Consider the following 8,138-nt stretch of genomic DNA (forward strand, 5'->3'; position numbering starts at 1 on the left):
GGGGGAGGCGCAGAAGCTCATCTCGAAGAACGAGGATCCCGATTTATGGGAGGTTTACGCTAATGGCCCCTCCGCGACGAATAGCTCGAAAGCCGATATCGTCATTATCAGCCCAAACGGAGACGTGTTTGAGCACGCCTTAAAACTTACCTCGTTGGCCTCAAACAATGAATCCAAATACGAGGCGGTAATAACCGGAGTTGAGCTAGCTAAAACCGCCGGAGCAGAGCGTATCATGGTGACGACAGACTCACTCTTAGTGGCCAGCCAGATCAAAGGAGAGTGCGCAGCCCAGGACTACGGGACGATAAGGTATCTAGTGAGGGTGAGAGCTGTCGCTTCAGAACTAAAATCCTTCCGGATACAGTACACCCCCAGATCCGGAAATGATCGGATCATCGGCATGGTCGAAGGAGCGGAGACCGAGGAGGTAGAGATTGACCCGGCCCGCACCGTAACCGTCGGTGTCAACCTGGAACCAAAATTCAGAGCCGACCTCCTGGATCTGCTGAGGAAGAATAAAGATGTTTTCGCGTACTCAGCGGCCGAGATGCCAGGCGTGAGCCGGGAGGTGATTGTTCACAAGCTGAACGTACTCTCCACCGCTCGCCCAGTCAAGCAGAGAATGAGGAACTCCTCCGCCGAGAAGGACGACGCCATCAAGGCCGAAGTAGATAAGTTACTAGCGGCAGGTTTTATCATGCCTTGTACTTATCCTGAATGGTTAGCCAATGTTGTAATGGTGAAGAAGTCATCGGGGGCATGGAGAATGTGTGTAGATTTCACCAACCTCAATAAAGCATGCCCCAAAGATTGCTATCCCTTGCCTCGAATAGATAGTTTGATCGACGCCACGGCGGGCTACACCATGCTGAGCCTGCTGGACGCCTTCTCGGGGTATCACCAAGTGTTTATGGCCGAAGAAGACATGCCTAAATGCGCATTTATCACCGCCAACGGGACATACATGTACAAAATGATGCCGTTTGGTTTGAAGAACGCCGGAGCAACGTACACGAGGCTGGTGGACAAAGTGTTCCAAAACCAAAAAGGGCGAAACATTGAGGCTTACGTCGACGATGCTATTGTAAAAAGCAAGTCCGACAGCGAGCATCTGGCCGATTTACACGAGACATTTTGTTCACTAAGGAAATACAAGATGAAGCTCAACCCAATGAAATGCAACTTCGGTGTCCGGGCAGGTAAATTCCTAGGTGTACTCGTCAGTGCCAGGGGCATAGATGCCAATCCAGACAAAGTCCGAGCAATCCTAGACCTGCCGGAACCAAGGAATCGAAAAGAGGTTATGATCGACCAGGGAGAATGGCGGCTCTCGCTCGTTTCATCTCTCGGTCAGCCGACAAAAGCACCCCATTCTTCAAGGTGCTGAAAGGAAATAAAGACTTCAGCTGGGAGGAGGAACAGAGCACGGCTTTCAAACAACTAAAAGCTCACCTTCAGACTCTTCCAACTCTGTCTGTGCCGACATCGGGGAGACGCTATACCTATACATAGCGATTACCTCGGCCACGGTCGGCGCCGTCATCGTCGGGAAGAAGACAAACAAAGAACACCCAATCTACTTCGTCAGCCATACACTGCTGCCCGCCGAGAGAAATTACCCACTAATTGAAAAAGCAGCCTTCGCCGTTATCGTCGCCACAAGGAAGTTAAAACCCTACTTCGATGCACACCCCGTGACGGTCCTAATCGATCAGCCGTTGGAGAAAGCTTTGGAAAAATTCGAGCAATCCGGCAGGCTCATCAAATGGGCAAGTGGAACTCTCACGGGTTTCGGCATTCAAGTACAAACCAAGGCCTTCGATAAAGGGGCAAGCGCTTGCAGATTTCCTGGCCGAATGCACGTATCAGGAAGAGCCAAACCCAGGCATATGGGAGGTCTACACCGACGGCTCATCCACGACGAATAGCTCAGGAGCCGGCATCCTTATCATCAGCCCAAACGGGGACGAGTTTGAGTACGCCTTGAAATTCACCTTCTCGGCCTCGAACTATGAGTCCGAATACGAGGCGGTGATAACCGGAGTCGAGCTAGCTAGGGTCACGGAGCGAGAACACATTGTGTTGAAAACTGACTCGCTATTGGTTACCAACCAAATCAGAGGGGAGTATGAGGCTCGGGACGACGGAATGCTAAGATACCTAGAGAGGGTAAAAGCCGACGTAGCCAAATTGAAATCCTTCCAAATCCAGTGCGTTCCCAGATCCGAGAACAACCGGGCCGACGCTCTCTCCAAACTGGCCAGCTCAACCATCAAGAATGTCACCAACCGTCTTTGGTAGATATCAGGAATGCGAAAAGCATCACTGAGACCGTCGGCATGGTGGGTAACATAGAGACCGAGACAACGTGGATGACTCCGATAATGAGATACAAGCTCACAGGTGAATTGCCGGAGGGCCGCAATCCCGCAGCCAAAATAAAAAGGATCGCCGCCAGGTACCTGGTGTTCGAGGGGGAACTGTACAAAAGATCCGTAATAAGACCACTCTTGAAGTGTGTCGGTCCGGCCGACGCAGAACTGATACTGACAGAAATTCACGAAGGCATCTGTGGACACCACATGGGGGCAAGAACACTAGCCCACAAAGCTCTCCGAGCTGGCTACTTCTGGCCCACCATGCTTCAAGATTCCAGAACGAAGACCAAGAAGTGCACGAACTGTCAGATGCACGCCCCGGTGATACACGCTCCCTCCAGAGACCTGCAACCGGTGCTTAGCCCCCTTCCTTTCGCACAGTGGGGGATGGATATGCTAGGGCCATTTCCAACGGCCTCCGGAGGAAGGAAGTTCTTGATCGTCGCCGTTGACTACTTCACCAAATGGGTTGAGGCCGTGGCAGTACCAGCGAAGACCACAGCAGCCGTCAGAAAGGTAATCTGGGAAAACGTTAAAACCCGCTTCGGATTGCCCCAAGTTATGGTATTTGACCACGGCCGAGAATTTTGGAGCGACGATAATGAAGCGGTTAGAGGAGCTTGGCATCAAGTTTGCGTATTCCTCCGTCCGCCACCCGCAGAGTAACGGCAAAGCGGAGGCGACCAACAAAACCATCCTCAACGGTTTGAAGAAGACAGTTGAAGACCTTAAGGGAAGATGGGTCGATGAACTACCCGGCGTCCTGTGGTCCCTTCGAACCACGGAGAAGGAAGCAACGGGATACACCCCCTTCCACCTAGTCTACGGCTCCGAAGCGGTCCTGCCGATCGAAGCCACGGTGCCGACGTTCAGAACAGCCACTTTTGACCCAGTTGAAAACGAGGAGGGCCTAAGAGCTTCCCTAGACCTGGTCGAAGAAAGCCGAGACACGGCACGCCTCAACTTGGCCGTATATCGAACAGGATGAAGAGAGCCTACAACCGAAGAGTCCACAAAAGGGACTTAAAAATAGGAGACCTAGTCCTAAGGAAGTCGGCTGCCACCAACAAAGGAAATATTCATGGCAAACCGACGGCCAATCGGGAGGGTCCCTACAAAGTGGTCGAAGAGATGAGGCGGGTACATACCGGCCGACAGACATGGGAGGCGTGCCTTTGATGAGCCATTGGAACACCGATAACCTGAGAAAATACTTTGTATAGCGGCGGAGGTGTCCAAACCCATTGTGGACACCCCAACGCACGATCATAACAAACAAATGGATCGCCCAAGTTCTCCATCAAAGTGTCTGTCCCCTCCACAATTTGCCACCAGAAGGAAACTCGAAGGGAAGAATCGCTATCGAAGCCGCAACCCCGATAACCTCGGTCAAAGCCGAGAGCGACGGGGAACACGCCGGCCGGTACGCTAAAAAGAGAAACGTATACTCAGCCGCATTGAGACGCCAATCTAGCGATCAATATGCCTACACACGATTCTAACGCTATCGGCCGCAACCCCGATTACCTCGGTCAAAGCCGAGAGCGACGGGAACACGCCGGCCGATACGCTAAAAGAAAAACGTATACTCGCCGCAATTGAGACGCCAATCTAGCGGTCAATATGCCTACACGATTTAACGCTATCGGCCGCAACCCCGATTACCCTCGGTCAAAGCCGAGAGCGACGGGGAACACGCCGCCGATACGCTAAAAGAAAAACGTATACTCAGCGCAATTGAGACGCCAATCTAGCGGTCAATATGCCTACACGATTCTTAACGCTATCGGCCGCAGAACCCCGATTACCTCGGTCAAAACCGAGAGCGACGGGAACACGCGGCCGATACGCTAAAAAGAGAAACGTATACTAGCGCAATTGAGACGCCAATCTAGCGGTCAATATGCCTACACGATTCTAACGCTATCGAAGCCGCAACCCCGATTACCTCGGTCAAAGCCGAGAGCGACGGGGAACACGCCGGCCGATACGCTAAAAGAAAAACGTATACTCAGCGCAATTGAGACGCCAATCTAGCGGTCAATATGCCTACACAGTTACGAACGCTATCGAAGCCGCAACCCCGATTACCTCGGTCAAAACCGAGAGCGACGGGGAACACGCCGGCCGATACGCTAAAAAGAGAAACGTATACTCAGCGCAATTGAGACGCCAATCTAGCGGTCAATATGCCTACACAGTTACGAACGCTATCGAAGCCGCAACCCCGATTACCTCGGTCAAAGCCGAGAGCGACGGGGAACACGCCGGCCGATACGCTAAAAGGAAACGTATAAGCGCAATTGAGACGCCAATCTAGCGGTCAATATGCCTACACAGTTACGAACGCTAAAGACGTTGAACACAGTTGAGACATGCGCTCAAACTACCTCGGTCATGCCGAGTGTAAAAACGAACGCACTCAATTAATAACACGAAAAGACAAACGAGAGACTGTGATCGAAGCCCCGGCCAAGCCAAAGGCCGATAAGACAACTTTATTAAATATGATTGCAAGGAGAGTACAAACGACGGCCGTCCCCATGAGGGTAGCCTAAACTCTACCTACCAAAGCTTTACAAAAGCGAAGAAACAAAAAAGCAAAAGATTACAGACTTGGGATTTGAAGCGCCAAAAGGATGGCAGGGAGAGAAGGCTCAATAATTGGCCCCCGAACAGCTAAAGCTATCCGAGACGCCGGGTGAGTCTGGTGACGACCGCCCGTCTCCCTATGCCTGTCGTTGCCCTCCATCAGTAGCAACAGCATCTTCGGTGGCCGGTTTTGGGGAAGGCTGAGCATCTTCAAGCAACTTCGGCCCCTCACCCTCCTTCACTTTCGCATCATCGGCCGCCTTGGCCTCGCTATCGAGCCGCCTTCGCCGCGCTTCTCGCCTTCTCTCGCAGCCCGCTTCCCGCGGCCTCGGCCATCTCGTCCGAAGTTGGTCAAATTTCTCCCACGGGAAGGAGCCGTCGGGGACGGCCCTTTTGATTGCCTCCCTGGTCGCCTCCTCGGCCCGGTCCCGGAACTGGACGCACATTTTAGGGAGGAGATCATCTTGAAGCATTTCAATGTCCTTCTCTTTTTGAGCAAGGATAGCCTGCATGTCCCTGAGCACCTCCGCCTGCTTTTGGAATCGGGGTTGCGGCTTCGATAGCGTTCGTAACTGTGTAGGCATATTGACCGCTAGATTGGCGTCTCAATTGCGCTGAGTATACGTTTTTCTTTTAGCGTATCGGCCGGCGTGTTCCCCGTCGCTCTCGGCTTTGACCGAGGTAATCGGGGTTGCGGCTTCGATAGCGTTCGTAACTGTGTAGGCATATTGACCGCTAGATTGGCGTCTCAATTGCGCTGAGTATACGTTTCTCTTTTAGCGTATCGGCCGGCGTGTTCCCCGTCGCTCTCGGCTTTGACCGAGGTAATCGGGGTTGCGGCTTCGATAGCGTTCAGAATCGTGTAGGCATATTGACCGCTAGATTGGCGTCTCAATTGCGCCGAGTATACGTTTCTCTTTTAGCGTATCGGCCGGCGTGTTCCCCGTCGCTCTCGGTTTTGACCGAGGTAATCGGGGTTGCGGCTTCGATAGCGTTCGTAACTGTGTAGGCATATTGACCGCTAGATTGGCGTCTCAATTGCGCTGAGTATACGTTTCTCTTTTAGCGTATCGGCCGGCGTGTTCCCCGTCGCTCTCGGCTTTGACCGAGGTAATCGGGGTTGCGGCTTCGATAGCGTTCGTAACTGTGTAGGCATATTGACCGCTAGATTGGCGTCTCAATTGCGCTGAGTATACGTTTCTCTTTTAGCGTATCGGCCGGCGTGTTCCCCGTCGCTCTCGGCTTTGACCGAGGTAATCGGGGTTGCGGCTTCGATAGCGTTCGTAACTGTGTAGGCATATTGACCGCTAGATTGGCGTCTCAATTGCGCTGAGTATACGTTTCTCTTTTTAGCGTACCGGCCGGCGTGTTCCCCGTCGCTCTCGGCTTTGACCGAGGTAATCGGGGTTGCGGAGGGGACAGACACTTTGATGGAGAACTTGGGCGATCCATTTGTTTGTTATGATCGTGCGTTGGGGTGTCCACAATGGGTTTGGACACCTCCGCCGCTATACAAAGTATTTTCTCAGGTTATCGGTGTTCCAATGGCTCATCAAAGGCACACCTCCCATGTCTGTCAGCCGGTATGTACCCGGCCTCATCTCTTCGACCACTTTGTAGGGACCCTCCCAGTTGGCCGTCAGTTTGCCATGAATATTTCCTTTGTTGGTGGCAGCCGACTTCCTTAGGACTAGGTCTCCTATTTTTAAGTCCCTTTTGTGGACTCTTCGGTTGTAGGCTCTCTTCATCCGGTTCTGATATACGGCCAAGTTGAGGCGTGCCGTGTCTCGGCTTTCTTCGACCAGGTCTAGGGAAGCTCTTAGGCCCTCCTCGTTTTCAACTGGGTCAAAAGTGGCTGTTCTGAACGTCGGCACCGTGGCTTCGATCGGCAGGACCGCTTCGGAGCCGTAGACTAGGTGGAAGGGGGTGTATCCCGTTGCTTCCTTCTCCGTGGTTCGAAGGGACCACAGGACGCCGGGTAGTTCATCGGCCCATCTTCCCTTAAGGTCTTCAACTGTCTTCTTCAAACCGTTGAGGATGGTTTTGTTGGCTGCCTCCGCCTGCCCGTTACTCTGCGGGTGGCAGACGGAGGAATACGCAAACTTGATGCCAAGCTCCTCTAACCAGTTCATTATCAGGTCGCTCCAAAATTCTCGGCCGTGGCGCCATCAGCATCCTCAACTTTGGCCCTCTCGGCCCTCAGCAGCTTCTCAGCTTCCTCCGCACGCCTCTTGGCAGCATGAAGATCCAGCTTAGCCTTCCCGGCTTCCCCCCTCGCAGCAGAGAGATCAAGCTTGAGCTTTGCAATCAGCGGCCCAGATTGGGCCATGGCCTTTTCTTGCTCCATGATGAGGGAGGCGGCTAGACGACTCCATCTCCCCAACCTCTTATATATTTTCTCGCCCTCCAACACGAGCTCGGTGGGAGTAACCTTCTGGGGCGAGGAGTCCACGACAACGTTTTGGTCACCCGCCTTCTCAATCGCCTTCTCAGGCTGCTTCCCTACTTGCCGTTCAGTGAGAACGGCAGCCGCCGACGATGGATCTACAAAAAATTTACACAGAGCATCCATGTCACCATGCATTGACACGTCAGAAAGCCTGTCGTCAGGAATGTCCAACGAGCCGGCTAAATCCGAACCACAGGTTAAATCCGTACCAGTTCGAATCCTCTTAGTTGGAGGGCTGGTGGAAACAGGTTTCTCCACGGCAACAGTGGAAGCAGACGGTGGGTCTTTCCTCTTCTTCGGAGAAGGGACCTTAGCAACGGTCACCTCCCCCTCAGTAATGTTGATCACCTCCACATGATCCTTTTCGACCACTGGGGTCGAAGAGGAGTTGCCATTGATACTGCCCGCCGACTTGACGCTGCCCTCTTTGATCTCTTCGGCACGCCACCGAGAACCCGTGCTTGAGCCGTCTCAGGATCCAACGCCCTCGTCTGTTTGTCCATGAGTTCGTTAGGGGACAGTCGGCGATCTTTCAACTCAGCCGTAGGACGCCGCTGGACAACCTTCCCGTCCTTGTCAAGCCCTAGCCTCTTCAAGTCCTTCTCAGACAGATCCCGCCCAAACCGATCTGCAAGAAATCAAACGAGTTACATAAAGGAAGTAAAACAAGGCTCTGAAAAAAAGAACATAACAAGCAAAGGTGGGCCTCACACCGA

Source organism: Silene latifolia, chromosome 2 (genome assembly GCF_048544455.1).
Source record: "Silene latifolia isolate original U9 population chromosome 2, ASM4854445v1, whole genome shotgun sequence".
Classification (NCBI taxonomy): Eukaryota; Viridiplantae; Streptophyta; class Magnoliopsida; order Caryophyllales; family Caryophyllaceae; genus Silene; species Silene latifolia.